Raw genomic sequence first — 26,158 nt, 5'->3', positions numbered from 1 at the left:
AGCAAGTTTATTTATTAAGTGATTATAATAGGTAGATGGTCTTCACATGAGGTGGAGAGGAACAACCTGACAAAATTTTCTGTTGCCAATGAAAAGAGGTTCAAGTTCAGCAAGCACAGTCTTAGCATTTCTCACTCCCAAGTATATGCCCAGAAACCAGCACTGCCCTGAAATCTCAGGCTTTTACACAACAATCACAATTTCCAGCCTTGATCCAGACCACTTTGTAAAAAGCCCAAAACATAGAGCAAATATCTCAGCAGCTCCACTTTAAGCTTTGAGGCTTCTCTTCTTCTACTTGGATGACTTTCCTCTGGGAATAAAAGCAATCATGGCAGCAGAAGGAAAGCCAACACCTTCACGAGCTGATTTTTCCCAGTAGCATTAAGATGTGCCACAGCTTCTCTGCTGCTTGGAGCAGTGAAATGGATGCTCTGGGAAGAGAGAGGGAACAGCAGACTCTCATCCCTGCTCACAATACCTAAAGAAGATGCGTGGAGTGTTGCTTGAATAACCTCACATCCACACCAACTCAGGCATGGGTCAGACCTCAGCAGCCACCACCAGCCACAGGAGGGAACAAGCAGAGTGGGAATGGGGTCCCCTGTCCATCCCCAGCTGCACACACCCCTTCACGCTACAGGGACAGGAAATTTATAGCTGTGGTTTGGAGGGAGGGAAGGTGCCCATCAGGCAAGAGTTACTGGGCATCAAAGGATTCCTTTAATGGGAAGGAAAGAGGGAATCTGGGCAGGAAAGATTTCAGGACACCAGCAAGCAGCAAAGGGCATCTCATTCAAAAAGTGCTCAGCGGTTTCATTGCACAAAGCAAAAATAAAAGACACCCCTTTAAAATACAGTGAAAGGAAAAGCGTGTTGGGGAGGAAAGGGAGGGGCTGAGGAAAGGGATGAGAGCAGCTGGAGAGGAATTCCAGAGGGACAGATAGACAGGCAGTCACAAAGTCTGTTAATTATTTAAAAAATAAACCAACACAGAAAAGGACGTCCTGGGGAGGAGGGGGAGGCAGAACCTCAGGGTACCCATCAATTATGTACAAACCAGCTCAGGGACACTGTGAAAAAGGGTCCTGTGGGCACTGTCACGGAAATGTCACCAGAAGCTGGCCCCAGCCCACCGCTCGTGACACAGCACGGTACCTTCGTGACCCTTTGTTACCCCTGGCTTATTGTGTTGTGCAACTTGAGTTGGTATCCACAAGAGGAAACAAAGGAACACAAAGGCTGGCAGTGCTCTGTGTTTCTAATTGCATTGCAGCCACGTTCTCACCTGGCACTGCCCTGGCACGACAGGAACGGGACCGCCTGGAGCCTCCCTCCTGCTTTTCCAAACAGTGACCACAACAAACAAGTGGGTGTTGAGTAGAAGCCAACTGCATCCAGGTTGGTGCTGCCAGATCAAGGTAAGCAAAGCTACAAGGCAGGAGGCACAGGGAATAAATCTGCCCTTACTGATCGCTTTTCCTGACTGGAGCTTGGACTGATATGGAGCATCTCCTCCAGAGCTGCAGATTCCAAGGTTTTAACAGGATCATGTCACACACACCACTCCTGGGGACTACACAACATGATTTTTCTTGGCTGAGCAGCCACCTACGCTGCTGGCTTTCAGATTTTTATTTTTTTTTTCCAAGAGTTCCATTAACAGAAAACCACCAAAATATGACAAAGTGGCAAAAGTATTTCTTCCCAGTTTTAATATTTTTCTTATAACTTGAGCCTTGAAATGATATCGTAATATCTTTAGTAAAGCTCTGGCCCATAAAGTCTGAAGCTTAAGAGGGGAAGAACCATCTCAGGTTCAGAGTGATGATCCTGCATCCTGTGTACACTTCTATTGTTTCTTGCTATGATGAGAAAATATAAAATATTCCCTAGAAACTAAAAGCATTAACTTGCCTCATGCACACCATCAAATAGACATTGAACAATAAGAGGTTTGGCTTACAAATGGGTGTTGCTAGAATTCCAGTTTTCATCCTTGTCCTGGTTTTAAACCACAACAAGCTTGTAAGTATGAAGACCCAAAACCTTACAAAATCCTAAGCCACCCAGGTTGCCCTAATTCCTCCTATTCCTCCAGCCTTTGTTTATCCAAAAATGGCTTTTCTTTGCATTGAGCTATTCCTTAAATCCTACAGAAACATGCAGCTTGCAAGCAAGAGGGGTGATGTGTGTTTGATAGAAACCACCCATATAAATGAAACCACAATTTTTGTGATAAATCAGCAGATGGGCAAGCACGCAGAAACTGTATCTGCCATAATGATTTATTTAAAATAAACAAATCCAGCTGTGGTAAAATAACGAGTTCTCTGCAAATGCACACACAAATTCTGGCTATTTCATTATGAACATATTAAATCTAGTCCCTCAACTCCAGCTCTTGATGATAATTAAATACACATAGATGTACTGCAGTGGATTTGCTCCTGGTAATTTGCATAGCAGAAAATAATTACTCTGGCAATTAGATACAGTGCAACGTGCTGCTCCTTTATGTGCACCACAAATTTCTTCTGATGCTTTGGCATCATTCTTTAAGAAATTAATGAAGGCCCCCTTCCTATTAATAGCATGCTGCAGTGGGTTTGTGGTGGCTTTGCCTCATGTGTTTGGAATAACTTTTGTCCTTGTTGCTAGGGCTGGTGCTTCAAACCTCTTGCTGCCTTTAAATAGCCAGCTCCTTTGCTGGCAGCAGTGTTTTCCATTTGTTAGCTGTTATATTGGTCATTTGTCCAATTGTGCTGCTCTTGTCCAGTGATCGACCACACAGTGCCAGGGCATCCTTCAGTTCAAGGGAAATAATCAGTTTGTTCCCCTCCTGTCCAGGCTATTTGTCCTGTCATACACAGGGATGATGCATCTCTGACTGGGGAGAAATGGTGCAGACTTCAATTTGTTTAGGTGAGACTCCTCATCCCAGGCTAAGCTTTGAAGTCCCCAGGTTGAGAAAAGTAGTCCCCAGCCACGTGCAGGAGCAAAAGGGAAGGATTAAGTAGAAGAGGAACATCAGGGAAAACAAAGCCACAGAACAGATTTGCAGGTCTGAGTTTTGTACAGCCAGAAAGCTCAGCCTTTTCTTTTCTAAAGGCATTTCCCTTTGAACATTGGTCATAAAAGCCTGTGAGAAAGCCTCCTCTCCCTCTTGAGGCTGCTGCCTGAGCTACAGCTGGCCCTGCCAGCAGCCTTCCCTGCATTTCAACCCCAAGCCTGTGCTGAAAAGGAGGGGATGCCTTAGGTTACTTCCAGCACCACTGGGTCTCCAGAGGGTATCATAGCTTCATTGTTTAAAGATGGGAGGCATATACAATAAATTTTGATTAATCGAGTCAAGAATTTTGATAAGTATTTGAGAACCTGTTTGCTGCCAGTGCACATCTAATAATAAAGGGAGAACAGGGAAACATCAAAGGTAAAACAGACAAAAAAGAAATGTGTGCAAGAGGTGAAACCATCACTGTGGGGAGCTTCTCTCCTCATCCAGACAGCTCCTGGTCCCGCTTCCTTATGACCTCAGAGCATTTTTCACTGGTGCTGGCACCACTCTTGCCCTGTGCTGCCTCAGCTTCTCTCAGCTCTTGCCCAAAGCCATTTCTCTCTCCCCTGAGCAATGTCCCTCCCTCTCCCCACCCGTTGTCCTTCTCACTTTGATTTTTAGTGAGGTTTAGTCTACTTGCACAAACTGCTGAGAGAAGAGATGGCCCAGAAGTGAGGGTGACAGCCTGGGCAGGGGAGAGCCACATTCAATTCTCTCTGCCACTGACTCCTCACCTAACCCTGGACATCCTATTTCACACCTCTTCCTGTCCACCACTGCCCTTCTTCAAAGGACTGCTCAGAGATATCTATTAAAACTTCCAAACACTCTGAACTTGATGTTAGCCACCAGCCACTTCAAAAAATACTGTAAATTTCGGCTGGATATTTATCCTTAGGTGAAACTGTAATTCTGCCATCATTCACAGCCAGACTCTGTTCTTCAGCAGATTTGGGCAGGTTTCACCTTCCCCTCCTAAGGGTTAGGGCCAACACTGCAGTCTGACCCAGCTCCCAGGGATTATGAGATGAACATGCAGAGGTGCTGGAGTTCTCCCACAGTGAGCCCCAAACCCACCTGGAGCTGGGCAGAGCTGGAAGGGTGGGACACGGCCACCCAGCACTTTCGAGCACTGACACCCACAGGCTGTTGCTGAAGCGTGAAAAGGAAGAGGAAAAATGCAACAAAAGACAAGAATAAAGAGACTTCCATTCCAAAGCACAATTAGGAAGAATGTACCCCTTTTTCTCAGGGTTAGGCTTTTTTTCTTTTTCTCTCTTTGGCCTGGCTCACGGCTGCCTGCAGATCCCTTTCCTGGTTGCCTAGCAGGGCTAGCATTCATGGCAAGCTGAGGTACACCATGGATGCTCCCTGGAAGCAGGCTGCTATTTCCTACCCAGATGTCTTTTATTTCAGTCAGTGTCATTGCTTGAAGAACAACAATAGCACTTTATTTCCGTGGCTCTCATCTTCAGATAGTCTAGTGACAACCTAGCCTTACCTTCAGCTCTGTTGTACCCTCCATGAATAGCTCATACAGAATAATTCAAAACAAATCAAGAAGGCTAAACCTGTAAATCCTCCCATTCTGAAGGGCCAAAGGGTTATTTTACAAAGCACAAGCACTCAGGCTACACAGTTCTGCTGAAGTGCCCTATAACAGTCAAGAACAGCTGAAGCAATTATCAATGCCCCATCTCCCCCAAAAAGCACAAACTCCAGGGAAGGAATCAATAGGAAAACTTTACAATACACAGCCCTTAACTCAAGACATGTTTTAGGGAAAAAGCCTTTAAAAGGCAGGGGATAAGATGCTAGACTAGGACTTAGGAAAAGACTGAACTCCATCCTTGAATATCTGGCCATGCCATGGATTCGTAGGTTCCCCCGTGCAAAATGTAATATACTGGTATTTATTTCCTTAATCAAATAATTTGGAGTTCACTGACAGAACAGGCTGAATAAGAACTAAACCTCTGAGCTATTTATACCTTCCTATTATTTAACAGAATAGTTTTAATGCTGAGATGTGCCAGAACAGACACAGGGATAAAAGCTTCTGCAAACTTCTAACCACAGGCACCACATTTGCAGGATATCTGACAAGAGATGATCCATCTCCTCCTGATTAGTTTTTTTAATGGGATTTGTGACATGTCCACTTGTCCAGGCAGGAGAATCAATTTGCTGATTCTTACACTCCCATGTCTCTAAAAACTGCACCTTTTACAAACTGGAAAGGGGAAATGTTCTCCTACACCTGCTGGCTACATGATGGATGGAGAGGCAGTTCAACCTCTCACATTGAATTCTCTCACAATGAATTCTCATTAACAGAATTGGACTGCAGGTTTCCAAAATACTGCCTGAAAGGTGAAGCCTACCCAAAGCTTTCAAACTTAGAAATTTTACCTTCACAAGCCTTTATTTCACCTGAGATGTTCATGATTTGTCTGTGCCTTTCATCATCATACAAGCACCTAACACTTCTGCCACATAAAACACTTAAGAACAGGACGTAAAGAAATATTGTGATTATAAAACTGATTTATTGTTTACTCTCACAAGGCCTAGTTGTTACTTCCACTGAATTCAATGGGAGTTTTGCCATCAACTTCAATAGGGTGGAGCAGAGCCAGAGACTTTTGTCTGTTAATTCCTTGTGGATCATTTACAGCTTTCCAAGCACCACTGCAAAAATAAACTTCAGATTTTTAAAAAACCACACGCACACACAACAAAAAACTGACTGGAGTTAAAATGTGTATAAAGACCCAAAGAGAACCGCTGGCATAATATCCCTACAGTATTTCAGAATAAGTCGTTATTTACTCATTAAATCAGCAAACGACAGCTCCATTTCTCAGGATCAGCAGCGTGTGCATTTCTCACGCCGGCAATCAAATTAATCACAAGCCATGTTCATAATTTGCTCCTGAATATATGGAAAGTGTAGATAGAATGAGCTGGGCTCAGAGCACAGAGACGTGGCCAAAAGTGAGCTGGATAAGCGTCAGTGCTCTGAAGGTGCCATGCAAAGACATCCACACAAGGGAGGGAATATTTCTTTCTGGTGTGCTTCAATTGACCAAGCCTAAGATGCCCAAGGTCCTGGTAAGGGAGAGAGAGCAGGCTACAGGAAACAATCAGCCACATTAAACAGATAAACAAGGAGCCAAAAAAAAGGGAGAAAAGGTGAAAACTCATGCACTCCCTATTTCTTCCACCATTAAGGTGCCTCTACTCAACATTAGCATTGAATTTGTGCATTTTTGCACACCGTTGTCACATGTTTTCAGACAGAGCACATCTGAAACTAAATATTTTCCCTGCAGAAGCATGGGAAATGTCACTCTCTTCCAAAGTTCCACCAAAGAGTCAAAGACTACAGCCCTGGACTAAAATGGGGCAATGCTCCTGGATGAACCTCCACCATCTTTCTGAACTAATTCTCATGTCAAATGCTTGGGAAAAGTAGGACTAAGACAAAGGGAAGCTGAAAGCCTGGGGCTTGAATGGAAACTATAAAAGGAACAAAAGTAGCAGCAACAAAACTCCAAGGACTCCTTTGGCACCCAAGGAGGAAGCTTAAAATACAGCCAGCATCTCACAGCCTTTTTTCCCTGTCTTCATCTAAAAAAAAAAAGAAAAAAAAAAAGAAAAGAGACAGCTCTTCGAAACAATCTCTTTCTGTGTAAGCTGTTGCCAGAGTCTGAGAGAATAAGCCAGGGTTTCTGTGCCAGCCCATTCACATGGCCAGGTGAAAAGAAACTCATTCCTTTACAGCCTGTGCTGCCCCACACAACATCTGCTGAGAAAGTGGGATGGGAAACACCAAAAAGGGGAGAAGAGAACAGCCGAGGCCTTCAGGTTAGAAGGGCAGGCTGTTCCCACCAGGGAGTCTCTCTTTCACTCGCAGACAACTGCTGCATTTGACATTTCAATGGGAACTGAGGCAGAGCAGGAGGGAGGGCGATGAAGGAGGGGGCGGTGGGAGAGAACATAAAGGGACCGGAGTGAGAAAGGCTAGGAGACAAAAATTCTGCATCTCTTTCATTTCTGCTTTCAGGGTATTTTTTCTCCCCATAATATGACAGGAGAAAGAGGAGAGTTTCTTTTAAAATCACACAGATAGGCAGAGAGGGTTGGTTCTGCTAAAAACTTCTTCAAGATGAATCAATTTTATGGGGCTTACAGGGAAAAAAAAATTTTTTTTGGTCATCCGTTTTCTTGTTTGTGTTTTCAATGAGAAGGAAAAAGGATTTACATAAAATAAACAAAAAGAATGAATAGCAGCAAACCCTGCCATGGGCACCAACAGTGGATGCTTTTAGAAGAGTTACATGAATATTGTTTCAGCGTTCAGCATTGTCTGAGGGTTCAACACAGACACATTCATCCTGGGAAGTAATTCTGGAGTCCTGATCACTCTATACAAATCCCTCAATGAGAGCTGCATGCTTTTTTAAATATGCTTTATAGAAACTTTCATCCAAACACATCAGAGTAATTTTGTAAAGGCTTCAAAGCAGCCCTGTGCCATGAAAGGGTATTATCTCCATTTTACAGAACAGGAAACTGAGGCCCAGAGGGAATCACGCAGGCAGCATCCAGAAATGAATCACTGGCAAAGCCTGGAATAAAACTGGTTCCCTGGAGCACCACGCTCATCTGCAGTGAATGCAGAAATGGCCTTGGCTAAGTAAGAGTCTCTCTGCTGGGTTTTATGTCAAGCCCAAATATGCAAACCAAAAATAATACAAACAAGGCTCAAACCAAAACAGTGCTTTCATATCTACAATCAGTGGATGTGGACTCGTAGAGAACACCAGTCCATGTGCTGGGAAGCACAGAGGAACCTTTCAGGATTTGGAGAGAGGATGTGTGAGTGGCCAAGGTGGGAAGATGACAGAGGAGAGCCCAGGAACAGCTTCTCTGAGGGGAAAATCAGGGAGGTTAGGGCAATCCCCAGGACAGTGAGGTAAAACTGGGGGTTCTGCTTCCACAAACCAAAAAGGGAAATAAGATATTGCATCCACAGTTCATAGATCACAGCAAATGGTTTGGATTGGAAGTGACCTTAAAGATCATCTTGTTCCAGCCTCTCTGCCATGGGCAGAGGAACTTTCCACTAGACCAGGTTGCTCCAAGCCTCATCCAACCTGATCGCTTTTCTCAGTAAGAATTCCCATTAATTCCACTTATGGTCAGTGAGGGAGGCAAAAAACCAGAGTTTGCAGGATTAACACCATGCTCAACACTCAACACATGCTGTGCAGCAGCCAGGGGCGTGCGTTATTTGCTTGGGACGAGGGTCACACGCAGCAGAGAATCTCCAAAAAGCCACAAAGCCCTCAGTGCCGGGGCTATAACTCAGAAGTGAGGATTAAGAGGTTAAAATGCTTTGTGTTCAGCTGGAATCAGTCTAGAGAGAGTTCAGCATCACTTACCCTTTTGTGTGTCAAAAATAGCCAATCTTTGATCCTTCTTGACTGCTGTGACTCAATATTACTTCCTTTCTGTCTCTGCTCCCCTCCACACACATACCAGTGGGCTCCTGTTAAAGGGACAGTTTGCTCTGGGACACATTTGAGGGTGACAAAACAAAGCCTCAGGTGCTTCTCAGTCACCCTGGTCAGAGTGGGATGTGTCATATCACAGTGAGCCAACCTGGCCCTTCTTCCTACCAACCCAGCCTCGTGGCTCTACCCATGGCTCTCCAGGCCTTCCAAACTCTGCAGTGACCATTTTCACTTTTATACATCACCAGCATCTGAAAATCCATAAGGTCCACCAGAAGGCATGGAGAGAACTTGATAAGTTATTTTGGAGTGGTTTGAGGGTTTTGTTTCAAGTCAGAAGACTTCCTACAAACATCTCTATTTCCCATCTGCAAAACAGAAATTAAAAAAAAAAAAAATCCCACAGAAGCTACACAGAAGTTCCCTGTAGGGAACACAAAGCTACAAAGTACCAGTAAGAGGTTAAATCTCTCCCTGGTGCCTCACAACCAGCTGTCAGGGAGGAGACAGCAGGAGATAGGAAAAAATGAAAGTCCTTCTCTAACTATAAATAAAGTCGCCCATATTATTTTTGCAGTTGTAAAGCGGGTTAGGAAAGTTTCCTATATCACAGCATATCCTTTCCCCATCCTTCAATCCCCAGGAGAAGTAAATAATTGAGTGACAACAGAGCAGAGCCAATGAGGGTCTCTCTGAGGACAAGTCCCGAGGACAAATCCATCCACCTCTTACCATGTGGGGCTGAAGCCACTTCTCTGTGCCCAGCACTGAGAGGCTTCACTGTTCTGCTGCCACGTTTTGTAACACATACTCAGACACCAGATATCCATGGGGTAACGCTGAGTAATGTGCTGGCTGCTATCTGCCTCGCTGAAAGGGGTGATAAGAGTCAGCCAGAGATAGTTCTGCTTCCCAAATTAGATAGCTAAATGATCAGGCCCTGAGAAAAATAACACCACAAGCCCTTCCCCACCATTACCTTTCTACTCACAGTTAAGTACTGAGCATTGCTAAGGCAATGTTAACTGCAGCCTCAGCCCTGAGTCTTTAAAAAGTTATGATTCAGACAAGATCATGAAATTGGTTTAGATTTAATGTGACTTTTTCCATTAAAAAGCTCATTTGAATGAGCCTTGGGTTTTCTCCTCGGTGCTGGACTAGAAATGGATTTTAAAACTGAAAACGTGATCAAGAGACAAGCTGCTGTTCCTGCAGCTGTTGAACTTCAGAGAAATATTTCCATTTGCAGGAAAGGTACAACTTATTCCCAGCCAAGAGATGTGGCGACAACGTGTCTCTGTCAAAAGCATTCCTCAGGCGAAGTGAGGCGTCTTCTCTGCCCTTGGCTCAAGCCAAGTTTTTAAGCCCTAGTTCATATATATTCCCCCCAAAATAACTGCCTTGGAGTCACAGAAGTGTGACTCTGTTAGCTCAAAGCACTGCTTGATGATAAATTTGCTTTGCTGCAGCAATTGATCCATCTATTCACACCAACAGCTTGTGGGTCCCTTCCAACTCAGGATATTCTCTGATTCTCTGAACTGGTTTTGGCCAATAATTTCTGCCAGAGGTAGGGCAGGTGCCCAGGGGGACACTGAGGAGAAGCAATGACATCTTACCCATCACTGCTGGTTGATCCAGGGCACCAGAACCAAGTTCCTGAGATATTTGGCCACTTATTTGAAATTCTTTCCAGTGCCTGCAGTAGGGGTTTGTCCTAAAAACAATCAGGGAGGGACCTCAGATGGTTCAGGCTGCTTGAAACCTTGTTTATGTCCAAGGTCCTGTCCCCACTGGCTCCTTCCACAGCCAGGAACATAGATGTGCCTCAAAGAAGCACTGAAATAGGGTGAAGGGTTTGTCTGGGGAGGGAGGAAAAATAAAAGAGAAAAAATATCATCCCCACACATCCAAATAGAAAATCATTAAGAACTTGACAATAAAAGTACCCTGGATTTGGAGTTCTGGTGACACTCATCAGCTTTATCTGCCTTGGATATAAAATACTGTAGAACCACAACTCCTAAAAGCAATGAGATTAAAGATCTGGGGTTCCTGACTCATTGAAGACCACATTGATCACAAAGCTGAGATCAGACTTTAGCCAAACCTTCCTGTGAGCACAGGACCATGCATGCACGTCACCAGTGCTGCTATCAGCGAGTTCCTGGAGCAAGGACCATTTCTGTACAGCTCTTAACACCAGCTTAGCACCATTCAATTTTCCATCCCCAAAGGAAAGCTCTGGTTGCCAGGTTAATTCTGGGCATTGCTGCACCACTGGGAGGCCTGTGAGCTGCAAGCACTGAATTTGGAGGCTTCTCTATCTATGGCTCCTTAGTCACACCCTGAGAAGCCAAGGAGGGAAAAAAAAAAAACAATCAGAAAAAAATTTAAATGAAAAGAAGTCACCTGTATTATGTACATGGGTACACTGCCTGCTTGCTGCTACAATTAGCAATATTTTCAACTGAATTTAAAGCAGATGAAAGCCCTGAAGGGTAAAGCCTGCTAACTCTGCCTCCCACCTATCCACCAGCTCCAGAAATAAATCTTGTGGGTTTGGAAACAGCTCTTTCCCCACCTCTAACCACAGGCTCAACAGTCCCCGCCAAGCCTCTCTATTTCATTAGTTTCTGGATCTTTCACACACACACACACACAAGTATTCACACACACTCACAGAGCTGCCCACTTACAAACCTGACAGGTAAAATTATTCCCTCCTTCCCCAGCTCTCCTAATTGCCTCCCTTGGGTTCTTGTGGAGTGCAGACGTCACTGGCTAAATATTAAGTTCATGCAGTGTCACCGTGACGCCTTTCATTAGAGCAATCTCTGCCTCTCAGCTCAGCCTCCACATTACCTCTCATTTCACTGCTAGGACCCACATGCAGCCTGCAACTCTCCAGCCCAGCTTTAAATCATTATGCCAATTGCCCTCAGCCATTTAAAGATAGTTTTCTCAGGGAACCATTAGAAAGTGGATGGTGATTTTTTTTCTTTTTTAAATGTATTTTTTCTAGACTGCTTTTTGTTTTTTTTTTTAAAGCACATTTTTAGATTTGCTTTCTCTTGACAACTTTCTCAGAAATTATTGGTAATTCAAGACCAAATTAATTCAATATCATTAAAAGAGTCATGATATAAGGATTATTAAAAGCTTTACAATATTTACCATCTTAAATCTTCACTGCTGGAGGCTTGTGATTGCTCCACAGTATCTGCATTTCTTTTCATTTTATTTTTTGGAACAAAAGTGAATTTCATGGTGAATTTTAAAAGTGAGTTTACCCTTCACAGAAGTGTTGTCTTCACAAGCTGCTGTTGTTCATGTCTCCTGAAATCCAAATGAAGATCCATGCCACCTGCAAGGAACAGCAATGACTTTAATTGGATTGTAGGAACTATAAAAAGATAAACAAGCAACAAAAATAATTAGCATCAGCAGCTCCTTTTTTCAAACTGGGACCTGCAACACTCACTCCTGAGTTCAGGATACAAACCAGCTCTCCCCAAAGACCTACTGAACCTCATCCCCAGAAGTGATGGGATCTTAAAAATTGAAGAATCAGCAGAGACACAGAAGAAACTACATAAGAATTGGACTTAACCAGAGAAAATGGAAAAAATAAATGAATCTGATTTCTGCTGGCTGTGGGTTACAAAGAAAACAGCAGTAACAAATTAAGATTTATTGTGTTAATGTACAGAAAATTTCTTTAGCCTGATATTTTGCAACAGAGTCAATTAACAAACAGAATTAATTGACTAATTCATAACAAAATAAACTAACTTCAAATTGCTTGGATTAATGATATTGATGAGCAGCAATTGTATTTGTTTTTCTATCTTAAAGGTGCAGATAATAAAAACAAAATATGCAAACCCAAGTGCTTAAACCTAGGCTCCTGATGATATATTTGGGCATCCAAAGCCCTTATTCTAATTTTCAAAATGTTCTTAACAGCTCAGCAGCTTTGAAAACCAGATCATGCTGTTCATAGCCAACCAGGAATTTTTGAAGTTCATGATTTAAAAGAATGACCAAAAAAAAATCACTGAAAATGAACAGCTAAAATATCAAAGCACCCACTGACTTCCCAAATGATTTCTTTCAACAGTTGAATCTGTTGGTTGCAGATTGAACAGGGAGTCAAGAAATCCCATTTCTATTTCCATCTCCATCAGCAATGATGTTTTGGAGTGTTTCTTCTAGGAAAGATCATCTTCAAATCCTTCCACACTGGATATCAATGTGTCAGTGCTGGTTTATGGCAGTGAAGCCTTTGCACAAATAATCATGGAACCATTTAGGCTGGAAAAGACCTCCAGGATTATCAAGTCCAACCATTATCCCAGCGCTGCCACATTCACCACTCACCCACATTCCCAAGCACCACATCTACATGGTTTTTGCCCCCTTCCAGGGATGGTGATTCCCCCACTTCACCACAAGGGAAAGGCAGAACCACCCCCTGTAGGTCAGAGCATGGACTGGGTGCAGGGACGGCAATTTTCCAGCACCCACCACCCAAGAGCTTGGCCATGGGGGATTTTTACAGCCCACCTGTGCTCCTGCTGCCACAGAACAGACTGCAGCATCCTGTTTCAGACTCTAAACCAGCACCTTGGTGACTGCAACAGGCCATTTAGGATCCAAACAAATCTAGTAAGACTAGCTGCTACTGCTGAAATAGGTAGCTATGAATTTATACTCCTCCTTTGCATAAAATGCACGACCCTTTATCCAAGAATATGTACGCACTTTTGCTCCCCCAGACAAATACCTAAAGCTAGTCAAAGGTGCAGGAATGTATACATTTATCCCAGCTGTGGGCTGTATCTGCAGATTAAACACCATTTGTTCTGGGTCTGACAGAAAAGAAAGCTGGAGAAAAATGTGTCAAAGACAAGAAAAAACCCAAACCAGTCAGGCAATGGCTAGTAACTAAAAGCTGATTCCCACCACAGGTGTCTTATTTCCCCTCAGGGCCACCTCTTGCTGTTTGTGTCCCCTTCTCCCCCGATGCTACAACTCCAGAGGTAACAGGATGGGTTAATGCACAGACTGGAGCAAGTTGTGCTCCCCTTCCTTCCCCCTCCTCCTCCTCCTGCTAGCAGAGGCAGACCAGCCACAAAGACACTTTCATCCACCACACCTTACTTCTTTCCCCATTCCAGCTGTATAATGGTGCTTAAAACACCCCCAGAAGATGCTTTTCACTGGGCAATGATGGGCACATGCAGGACACTGCAATCAGCAGCTGAGTCCCCACCATGGATACTGAAGGAAGGAGAAAAAGGGAAGGCAGAAGAGAGAAGAGGATTTTCAGCCTCAGGTGTTCAGGCACTTCAGGGTAAAAAAAAAACAAACCTCATCCTTGTCCTATGTTTGTGGAAGGCTGGAGAAGGTACAATTTGTACAGCCACAAAGGGAGAGACACAGCTGGATCCAACATGTCTGTACTCATCCCGTTCTTGTAAGCACCATGGGAGCAGAAACCTTCCTGTAAGCTGGTCCCTACCCCCCAGCACAGGTTTTTCCTTCCCTGCTTGCTGCAGTCACACCTTGGCCACCCTCTTATGTGATGCCCTGCCCTACCAAACTGGGATGAGCTGCTGACATACCTCCTCAGAGGCCCTGGAGCACATCCTTCCCTCTCCTAAAGAGAGAGGGACAGCCATGCAGTGATTCAGAACAGCAGAGGCACCCAAAAAACCATCTAACTGCTTTTGGTTAGTAATGTGGAAACAGGAGCCTGGCCAGCTCTTACAAAATCCACTTTTGACACTGATCTCCCAAACAGGAACAGACTTGTTCTGGCTGTCTGTACATGTACACACACCCACACGCACAGATGTGAGAGGAGAACTCAGCTGCTCTGGGCTGCAGCCACCAGCACTAACCCAGCCTCCATCCCTGTCATCCACCACTGCAGCTGGCACTGGATAATTCCTGGGAGACCAAAGTCCTGGTGCTGCCACCAGCCTGGGACAGAATCCATCCCCACAGCTCACAAAGGCTGGTAGGACCTGGAAAAGCAGGAAGACATGAGACCTACGTCCATCAAGCAAGGCAGTGGAATGAATTGCCCTTTCTGAGAGCCGTGAGTGCTCCAAGCACAAATCTTCCAGAGTTTGTGACAATAACTCCCCCCTTTCCTATTAATAAAATATAATAGCAACTCTGAGAATAATGGCCTATTATCTGAAGGCTTTAAATGACAGAGCCATCAAAAGGAAGGTGAAATACAGGGCTGGGGAATCAGCTTGGCTGGGGAGTTACAACTTCCCTGCTTGGCACGTGAGCAGAGCACGACAGGTTTAGTGGTTTCTCAGAAAAAAACAGCACAAAACATCAGTGTCTTATTATTTAAAATCTATCCAAAGCACATTTTTTAATTGTTCTCAGTGCACATATGTCAGTTGTTTGCTCAGCTCAGAGAAATGCCCGTGATCTGCCATCCAAGCCTGCGGAATAAACAGGTTGGATGTATCCAACTCCTGCCCCTCCTACGCTACAGCTGTCACGAGGTTTGCAGGATCTGCCACCTGGAAGCCATGGGACAGGTGGCAACAAGGACAGCAAGGATCATGGAGCACATTTTGGTCTCTGCCACTGTTAGAGCAGGTGCAAAATGCTATTTTTTTAAGATTTTGCCTCATAGAAATGGATAGAAAATTAAATTTAGCTTAAAAGGTTAACTTCACTTAAAGGCTTAAACTCAACCAGAACTTAAAAGTCTTAAAGTTTTGAGATCAAAAATTATGTCTGACCTTTTTTTTTTGTCATTGAGGGGGTAGAGGTTTGGAACCAAACTATGACTAGTCTACATTTTATTTTCCATTTTTTCCTACTTTTGCAGGGATTTGAAATTTAAGAAATGTTATCCAAAAAGTTAATCCCTTTACCCTTTTTCTTCTAAGAATTCTGTCATTCCTTCTTCTCCCCTTATCTTTTGTCTGTCTTTCCTTTTCTCTCATCCTTATCCAAAGGCTGAATTCTCAAGAACAGTCACTTACACAACCCAAAAAAGCCAAAAAACCCAATGAAGCCTTCCTTGCATCCATTCTCTAAAGCAAAAACTGCTTATGGCTTAATGAAGCTCCTCCACGCTTCATTAGCTTTTATCAGCGTGGAAATCAGGTTTCATTCTGAGTTTGCAGACTGTCGATGGAGATGGGTAGAGGAGAGCAGGATGTGTTCCTGGCTCCCTCAGTGTTGCTGGGCTTGTTGCCCTTGATTTTGGAGGTGTCAGAAATGTCACCCACGGAGATTTTCAGTGACAGGAGGCTGCTGATTTTCTGATCCAGCCCCAATTAGCAGCTGCCTGATAATTGTTGATGTTGGAGAGCTATGAAGCAAATTGGGGGCCTTGATCCAATGAACCATAAAAATAAATAATAACCATAAAACTACGTCTGTGCTGTAAAACCTCCCACAGTGACTGCCAGTAATGACGATGGTGACTTGAGACACTACCTGGGAGGGAGAGCTCTGCACCTTGATACGAAACAGAACCTTTTTGGCCATCGCTATGGAAGGGTGAGGGCTTGGAGCAGGCAGTGAACCACCACTATTATCCTGCCTTGCCCCAAGTGTAACCCAAATCAGGCTGGGATATTGTGGGTAGAGCTGTCATTGTATCTCTGCCCATGGGGTCTTTCATAAAGACATGTTTTAAGCCCTTCTACAGAGTTACAAGAATCCTCTCCTTGAGCCTGAAATGACCTATTAAATGTGATGGTAAATCCAAGGAATACCTTTTAATTTTCTTTGAGCACATCTCTAAAACAAAACATGACCCCACACAAAGAGATTTTTGCTTTGATTCACCTTTCCCATCACCTTATCTTCACTATTGCTTTTGCATGCATAAACTATTTTAAAAAGGGCATATCTGCCAAAATAATTTTCACATCAGAACTTCCTGAGTTATAATTGCCTTTTCCCAGAAAAGCAGACTGTGACAACTCACTTGAGTCAATCTCTGCTTGTAAAACCAACCTCGCTCTTTGCCAACCCCTGGCTGTGGCCGGCTCTTAATCAGCCACCAGGCAGGGAACAACTCAACATTCATTTAAAATCTGCAGTACTGAATAACATGGAAATCTGGTCGAGTCTTTCCATCTCTGAGGCCAATCCTTTGCAAGTTTGTAGGGACCAGAAAGGCTTTCAGTGGCTTATTTAGGGTCCAGTCCTCCACAACTCTGTGTAACAAGCTCCCATTGCTTTGAACTGCAGAGGAAAAGCCTGAAAGTTTTCTTAGTGCTGCTCTAGCTTGTACAAAAGGGAAATTTTAATAATTTCACTGCCTCTACCAAGCTTAACACACCAGAACTTGCAAGGAGCTGTGAGATCCTAGGCAGAAACTGACAGAATATGAAGCTGTCATCCACAAACAGCCTATTGATGTTTTCTCCAGAGCAGCCAAATTAATACAATACCAAGTCCTTGCCCATGTTGTATGTAATTAATTCAATACTGAGATGACATTTCATTTAATCAAGACATATCATATCTTCTCTTTCAGCTGAAAGAAACACTGAAGTTATAATGAAAACCGGTCAATATATCAACTACCAGCAATTTTTCTCTGTATTTCTGCTGGTCCCTTAAAGCCAAAAAAGAGCTGATGCTTTCCCTTTCTTGATCTTCTTACTCCTCATTTGATATTCCTATTGATACAGCATTCAAACAGGCAAGGAGCTTCTCAGAATAGAGGTTTTTCATTTTTGTTATATTTCTTCACAGCAGAATTGGCTACATTTTCTTTCCCCTGACTAAAAGTGTGTTTTCATGTAAATAAAAAATAGAATTGTCACAGGAGAGCTGACCATCTGGTCCTGCGCCCTGACTCTGATGGGGATCAGCCCCAGCTGTTTCAGGGAAGGTTTGTTCCCAATCCCTTTCTGTAACAAACCAGTTTGCATCCCAAAAAAGGAGGGCTTCCCTCCTCTTTGAGGTTTAAAAGGGATTTTGCAGCTTTCCAAATATTTTTTTGCATTTTACAAATAATTCCTAAATATTTTGCTCTGTGCTTCCAGAAGGGAACTGCAGTGAACAAGGGTCAGCTAGCTTTTGTGGACAGCAAAAGAGCTTACTCTTGCACCCCCAAAATATTTCCATCCCTCTGTGATAAGTTTAACAGAGGCTCCATGCTATAGCAGATACATCAATATTTTCCACATCTTAGCCAAGGTTTGATAAGTTCATCTGCCTTCATGTCACATGTGAAATACTCCAGGCCCTTTCCCTGGGTGTTGCTGGAATTGCCATTCTGGTCCCCGAGGAGGGAAGGAACTGGAACGCTGCAAACTTGCAACTTTGCTTCGTGTAAATCAAATCACAGCTGCAAAATCTGGGAACAGAAAAAAAAGTGAAGAGGGGAGAAAAAACCAAAAATAAAAACTTCCCACCACACACATCCAAAATATAAATACTCCTGGCCTCCTCCCACTAGTAAATGTCACTTGACACTCACATCAAACCCGTCATCAGCGTGAGCGTTTAAAGAAAACCACTGCTTGGGGTTGGCCTCACAAATCTGTCCCCAGCACCAATTTACAAGTAACCCCTCTTCTATATTAATTATTTCTCAGTATGCCACAATGACACACTAAATTTGCATGCTAAAGCCTAGTTAAAGCCTGAACAAGCCAAGACCTCTGAGAAGTCACTGCACAGAAGAGAAATGTATTGTTTTAAATAACTACCTACTGCTGAGCAGGGGCACAGAGCATATTTGGAAGCAGTAAAACTGCTGGAGAGAAGCAAGGATGTTTTGAAAACAATACATTTGGGTCCTGCTAACACTGGAACAAATGAACAAACATATATTGAGGTTGGTATGAGGTGGTTGCAAGTGTATATTTGCATAGTCTGGTGATCCCTGGAGGTGGGAGCTCTCTCTGCCTTGGTCTCAGCAAACATGTGGAAAATGCAGGTAGCAGAAACCGTTCCAAAGCCCCAGAGGCTGAGCAGAGACTATCCAAAAACTTAGTGAAGCTCTAAATCAAGTGAGCAAGTGCTGGCCCTGTTTTGCTTCGCACAGACCTTCCCACAGTGCTCCAGGTTGATTTTACCTCATAACAGACATCATTAATGCTAAGCAAATCACTTGCATAATTATGTGTATTTGCACAGTGCCATCCATTGCAGCTGAGGTCACTTGTTTATTATCATTATCCCAATTTTTTCATCAATGCAAGCTTGTATTTTTATTTGTGGTTCATTCTGTAGCAGTTGTTAAATGCAGTGCTGTGCTAGGTGTACTTTTAACACTTGCTTTATTGCCTCAACGTGTTTCAGATAGGGTGGGAAAGGTGTCTGCCTGCATTCACCCTCCCCATCACATGGGATGTTGCTATTAATTACAACTTGTATCATATCAATCACGTGATATTATTATTTATAAAGCAGTCCTCCACATACCAGTTATAAAAGGATCAAATCTTATCATGCCCTGATGAATCAGAGTTCAGTATATTTTAGGTTCCCCATAATCAGCTGGCAAAGACTTGCTTCTAAGCAAGATGCTGTTTATTTTTAGATTAGTAATGAACAAACACCAGGAGTCCATAGGAGAAATAAAGAGCCACTTCTCTGGGAAACAGTGATCCTAGAGCTGCTGGAAGCAGCAGTGTGGACACAATCACCTACTGCTCACTATATCACAATATCTAGCCAAAAAATGGAATTACATACGAGTTTGGCCTCACTGACTGTCCCCCTTTGGGGATGGCATCACCAAGATGCTTCCTCAGAGCACGAAACCACAGGTCCATGGATAGGAGCTGCACAAGGAAAAGACTGGCAGGGAAGGGAGAGGATCCATGGTCTGCATTTCATGAGATGCTCTGCAGGAGGTGATGGGCTGATCCACCATTAGGCAGAGCTTTACACAAGCCACAACAATTTGGGAAGAAGGTGAGGGAGGAAAGAACCTGCTCTGATGCATCAAAAGTCACGTGGCTTGCTGGTCTCCATCCCACTTTGTTAGCCTCAAAAAAATGCAGTGTGTAAAGCTGCAGTGTGACAAGGAGGGGACACTCAGCAGCTGCACACTGGGCTCCCAAAGCAGCAGTCCCTGAAAAACAGGTGTGGCTGCAGCTCAATGTCCTCAGCTCCAGGGACTGTAAAGGGCACAAAGCCTCTGACCTGCAGGTCACTGGCTCCAAACCCAGACAGATTTTGTCAGTGATCAAGAGCGATTCCCATCTGTGTCTTTAAGTAAAATAAAAAGGAAAGTCTCACTCCAACTCTTAGCTGACAGCAGCCACCCCTGAGTGCCCAACTGCATGATTTCCAGCAGCAGCCCTGTATCTTGGAGAACAAATCCTGCAGTCCCAGTGAGACATACTGGGGTCACCATTCCCAGCTCTCTATCAGCAGCCACAGCTATGAAATATTTCCCTGGAACCAGCTCTAGTATCTATAGAAGTCTGAAATCCATTATTTAAATCATAATTGAAATAAATCCAGGGAAAGACTGGAGTTGGAGGAGGACTGGGAAGGTCCTTCCTCCTGGGAAGGGGATGTTTGCACACTCCTAGTCCACAGCACATCAGCCTTTATCCTGCAACATCATCAGGCTGGATCCTCCAGCACCTGCCTAAATAGAATCATTGAAATTGGAAAATACCTTTAACATCATGAAGTCAAATCTTTAAAAGGGGAGGCAAGGTAATGGCTGCATCCCAGGAGCCTGGCTTTTCCAAGAGTATCCCAAATTTAGGTCTTCTTGCAATAATCATGTCCATCTACTGCTCAAAGTTACTCTGGAACCTCTTGCTGCTCTCAGCAGCCCATGACTCATCCCTCAGAGAAAGGCACACACATTTAGGAGCATCTGTCAGTAAAGCCACTGACAAATTACTCTCACAGCTCTGAGCACACATACTTTGGTCCAGAGCTTTGGCAACTCTGGAGTGTTTGGGAAATATATTACCCCCAGCAGCCTCCCCCCAGCTCGTTTATCCAGTAAGAATGTTTCATAAAGAGCCTGTTAAAAAGGCCACAGTTGTAGAGTACTCCTTGTCTGGATGGATTATGGTGTTGATCATTAATTATCGGGGGGAGGCAGGGAAGAAGGGCTGGGTTAAATTAAAAGCAAAACCAGAGCTCATTAGGTACATAATAAACATGGAATAAAGACAAAGGCACACAGCTCCTCCCTGTAACCATACCTGGCACCAAGGGATCAGGGCTCTCCTGCCAATTCATAGCGCAATTCATAGTCTTTGAATAGTATTTCAAATTCAATTGCTTGTGTAATGTATCCACCCCTTTCTACCACCCTTAATGCTGCCTTCAAGACCTCCTTGATTCCAGAGATTTAGCATGTGATTAGCAGAGTTCTGGCCTTGAAACATACAGGCAAGGTCTCTGGAGTCTGAGCCAAGAGGTCCCATCCCCTTTCCTCCCCTTCCAGCACCCTGGCACCCAAACAACCTTGCCACCACTCACTTGTTTGCAGCCTGCACAGGTGCAGTGCAGGAAATTCCCTGGTAATAAAAATAAATTAAGCTTTTTTCCCCAAAGCATTCCAGAAGGAAGCACTACAGAGCACAGCAGGCTTTTGGCACACCCAGGCCTTTCAGTGACCAGTCCAGCAAGGACATTTGGCCAAAGAGTGAGTTCAAGCTCACCTCTGGACAACCCTTACACAGATGGAAACCTCTGACGCAACCCCAGGTTCCCTGGCTGCTCTCCCCACCCAGCCAAGGAACCCGACCACCTTGTCATCCCCCTGGAGCCCTTGAGTACTCATTTCAAGCTTCCCACCCTGTTTTCCAAACTAAGATGGGATCCTCCTGGCTAATTCCAACAACAACAACAAAAAAATTCTTCAGCAAAAGTCCCAATATCTTGGTGTGTGAAGCCAAATCTCACTCAGTATGTGTGCACACCTCAGCCTCAGGAGATCTCATGGGAGACTTTCACTGCCAAACCACAGAAGAAGCTGCAGCATTCCTCAGGTCAGCACAGAGTGCCCTTCCATCACATCACCTTTTCCCAGGGCTGCGGGGAAAGGAAAGAAAAAATGTTAAAAAATCAACAAGAGAAAAATCACAGACAGGTTTTTTGTTTCTGAGCTGCCTGTCACTGTGCAGCCAGAGGTGAGCAGAGTTTAAAGGGCAGGATTTATGTGACTGCCTTGCCAGACAAAGCTCAGATGCTTTTGCCAAGGTAAGACATAAGAAAAAAGTCGGTTTCCTGCTCCACTTTTACTCACAGAAGAAAAACCAGGTTGATTTTAATTAATTTTGCTCGTGTTTGAGCTGCACTCCCTGGGTAAAGCTCACAGAAGCTCAACATAAGGTTAACAAAAGCAAATCTGTGAATAACTCAGGTAAAGCAGAGCTGACACCATTGCTTCTTATGGTTTCTTACTTGAAAAATAACCACAATTCACTGCATACCATCAGCTTGAAGGGATCACTTTCCTCCTAGACACCACTGCCTTGTGCCCTGCCCATACACAAGTGTCAGCAGAGATAAATCTGAACCAAAATCTAATGAATCTGGCTAATTCATTATCTGAAAGACTCATGTGTTTCAGTTTTGTTTCATCCTGATTTTTTTTTCCTTCCAAGCCGAGCACACCAGATGGCCAATACCACTCTCATTGCTAGCTACTAATCAGCCACTTCCATATGATATTTGCCATGAAGAATTAATACAATTAGGTCAGGATGTAAAGACATCATATTATTCATGGCAACAAGCCCAGATTTATTTTTTATTCCTCCTGCAACTGCCTGCAGCCTGGGTGAGGTCAGAATCCAGGTCCATTTGCACTGCAGGAAGCTGAGCTGCTCCAGGTCTCATTGCACAGCACTTCTGCAGATGAAGCTCTGGTTTCCCTTCCCTAAAAAACACAGTCAAATGCACCTTCAAAAGGAAATCTTGCTCAAATATCTCCAAGTACATGCCTAACCAAAGGATGATGCCCTTGTAACAGCCCTCAGCTGTATTTTTCAAGATTTATTTTCCCTTCTTTTTTAGTCACTACAACAGATGCAAGAAATAGTGATGGAGAATTCCTAAAAAGTGATGGACAGAATTCTGCTGGCCAGACCCTCAGGGCTGGAAGACCACAGAGCAGAGGAGGGAGAACTATGCCATGCCTTTACAGCTCATCATGGTGCTCCTCCCAGACTGCTCACCCAGAAGAGAATAAGAAGATCAGCTATTTGTCACAGCTTTGTTATTTTTCTTTTGAAATAATTGTTGTTTTTTCCTTCCTTTTGTTTTCCATATCTAAGTAGCTGAAACATAAATAATTTTTCCTCCAGCAGAGGTTAGCTCAGTGGCAGGACCCAGATTTGTCTGGGAAGGATAGTTCCTCTCTGTTCCCCTCTCAGGTCACATTCCCAGTTCTCACCCACAATGCATTTGACTTTCAGGGTCCTCTTTCTCGTGGTTTAAAGCTGTGAGCAAAAGTAGGATTGCCCAGTGACACATGGGAGATCAGATCTTGACTCTTCACTCTGATAACACCCAGCAACGACTTTGGCCAAGTTGATGGCTTTTCCCTGTTCCATAGAATCCCTCCCCCAACAGCAAAGCCCACACCCAGGCAGCCAAGAGGCCAGGACACCTGGTGAGACCCAGGCAGGGCTGCCATGGCTCTCCCAGAGCTCATTCCCCAGCAGGGATTTGCTGTCTCACCCTGCAGCCAGCATCCACCAGCCTGCTCCCGAGGCAAAGCCTCTCCAGCGCACCACGCGATGGCTCTGCTCCGCTCCCTCCAGCTACTTGCAATTCCAGACATCTGTGTTTACTCCACGACCCACAACAGAGTTGTTTTCCCTGGAAGGGCTCCATCACTGCCTTTCTCCTCCTGCCTACCATGTGTCCATTTCTTTATATATATATATATATATATATTTTCCCCAAGAAGGTCTGGATGCTGCTATTTTCAGCACCCTCACCATGTGCTGGAGGCAATTCATGCTTTGGGACACATGGCAAAGACTGCAGAAATATTTCCTGTTGGTCCTAGGAGAGGCTTCCCTAGCAAAAACACTTTACAGTGCTTCCAAGACCCCATTCCCCATGCACAGCCCAGCACAGGAGGCAGATGCAGCACTCAGAGTTTGCTTTTGACACAAGACAAAAGCCCTATGGAGACCCAGGAAGCAGAACAAGGTCATCATATCCCCTGCAACATGATTTCTAAGGCAAAATACTCCCCTTGTTACCACATTCATGCTGTTACACAAGGGGAACATGACCTTCCTGCCTGATCCCTCAGGGGCACACTAGCCAAAATTCACTGAATGTGGACCAAAACCCCAAACCTGTATCCCCATGTCCACTGTCAGTAGTGTAAGGAAGGCATGGTCCCTCCCAGGACTGTCAGCCTTCAGTCCCACTCCAAATACACTCATTTTTCTCCTATATGACAGCAGGATGACCGAGCTGTCATCTCATCACTTCCTTGTAGCAAGACACTAAGGGGCACTAATTCACTGACCAGGCCCAACCTCCTGAACTAACATCTTTCACGGTCACGTAAATCCTTTCTTGTGCTCTCCCGTTTCACTTTCTGACCCTGAGGGACAAAAAGGTTAGTTTAAAGTGTTTATTATTAATATCATTATTATACAGCAGTGGGGGTTGAATGGAACATCCCAGCTGGGTAGATGGGAGGTGGCAGGAAGGATTAGGGGTCTGCAGGGAGCTGCAAAGCACGTTATAGAGGGGGACAGTGCTGGACCCCAATGAGCCTTTCCAATGTGGGAGCAGAAGCTTTTTCCTTTCTTAAGGGATGAGATTCCTCTTGGCCTGCACTGAGATTTCCCCAATGGCCTGGGTGAACTGGGAGTTGCTTGGTTGGGACTGGAGCCTGCTCAGGCTCACGGGGCCAAGCCCCAGAGCAGCACGTGTGTGTGCACCACTCACCCTCCCTTGTCCCAGGAGCAGGGAGGGGGTCAGCCCAGGAGAGGGGCTTTGAAGGCTGACAGCCTCAGGTGTGAGCCTGTGACTGAGACATTCCTGCAAAGCAGGAGCAAAAGATTTGTTACCTGGAGAGGGCTGATGGTTGACGAGTGATATCTTCATCCAGCTGTCCAAAAGCTGCCTGCAGGCAGCTTCTGCTTCGTCAGGGCCAAGAGCCTGAATGCAAGACTTAGTAAGGTCCCTAAGACATCTGCAAAACAGGGAGAAGACTGAGATTAAAAAAAATATTAGCTGGGGAGAGGGTGCCTCCTGTGTTTCCGTGTCAGCTGGGAAGGAGCTGTGGAAGGCTCGCAGAGCTCCTGCCTGCCTGTGCACTCTTCAGTGCGGGACCTGCAGAAACGTGTTCCCCCTCCCCAGGAGCTCTGTCACTAACCTGGCAGCCAGCCCTCCAAAGGGGGATGGCCAAGCAGCCACAGCTCTGGAGAACAGGGGCAGTGGGGCCTATGGAGTCGTCAACATTTTTCTGATTTCCAGATTTTTTTTTCCACTGCTGAGGTATTCCTGGACAGAGAATGTTTTTCTGAGGAACCTATCCAAGGCTAGTCACAAGCACCTCACTAGATGACCATCAGAGGGAGGATTTTGGAAAAGAATATTTGGGTGCATTTTGGCAAGGAGCAAGAGCCTGAAGGAAAGCCCATTGTGCAGGAGAGATGGATTCCTGGGTGTCATCCCACCCACACTGCTGGAAGGCCCTGCAAGCCCAGGGAAATGAGCACATTAGTCTGTGCCCTGCTCCCCTTATCTGTAAATCCAGGCTGGTTCATTACCACCACATTTTTAGAGTCAACACATGAGGTTTAATTTATTAGTGCCCATAAAATCTCTTGCATTCCAGGGTGGGAGCTCTGCAGCACAAACCTCACTGCTGCCAGAGCACGCCTGTCACTTCTTGGTGCTCACCAGGCCACAGCACTTCATGGGCAGAACCAAATCAGGATATTTCACCAACATGTAGTTCACTTTTCCTTCCTCTCACATGGATTTCAGGTTTCATAAAACACACCTCAGAGAAGCCCATCTTCCCTCCATGCAACCACAGGGACAAGACTTGGCACTGTGCAGGTCCAGCTCTCACTGGGGCCACAGCCCAGATTGCAGCACCTTTGCTGCAAGAGGGAACAAGAACAGTCACCAGGGGTTACTGCTCATCCCTACTGCTGGAGATTGCTGGGAATAGGATGGAAGATACTGATAATTCAGAGTGCTTGACCATCACATGGGAACAGTTTTCTGTTTTGCTCCTTACCCAGCCTAGGTCCCAGTCAGGGCATCACAGACCAGGAGCCCTGGGACATCAAAAGCATTCAAGGAGACTGGGCAGAGATAAGGTGAGAGACATGAGACACTCCCTGCCTGCTCTGTTCAGGTGGAGCTGCTCAGGAATACTTTCAGGTCTGGCTAATCCCCTTTCAGAAATACATTTCAAGCCCTGTTTCTGAAGATCCTCGAGGCAAGACAGCTTCAGCTCTAAACCTTTGGCTACAGAGTGAAACTTAACCATGCTCAATTTCCCTCCCCACCCGAGGGCATGTCAGTCTTAGACTAGCTTCTGGAGTTTCAGGTTTATGGCTCAGCAACATGAAGGACAGGAAAATGGATGATC

At 44.7% G+C, this 26,158-nt stretch overlaps 1 long non-coding RNA gene across 1 annotated transcript; it reads right to left on the bottom strand.

The window, feature by feature from the left end:
- Nucleotides 1–5: 5 nt before the first annotated feature.
- LOC109022807 lies at nt 6–25,623 on the bottom strand. The gene is made up of 7 exons (XR_002002105.2): nt 24,926–25,623; nt 24,618–24,742; nt 21,495–21,606; nt 11,874–11,947; nt 10,200–10,928; nt 8,509–8,615; nt 6–434 (listed from the first exon to the last, which is right to left on the bottom strand). It is a non-coding gene; the product is annotated as an uncharacterized LOC109022807 (long non-coding RNA).
- Nucleotides 25,624–26,158: the final 535 nt, after the last annotated feature.

The sequence above is a fragment of the Parus major genome, chromosome 10 (assembly GCF_001522545.3).
Source record: "Parus major isolate Abel chromosome 10, Parus_major1.1, whole genome shotgun sequence".
NCBI lineage: Eukaryota > Metazoa > Chordata > Aves > Passeriformes > Paridae > Parus > Parus major.
This window is presented reverse-complemented; position numbering and strand designations above follow the sequence as displayed.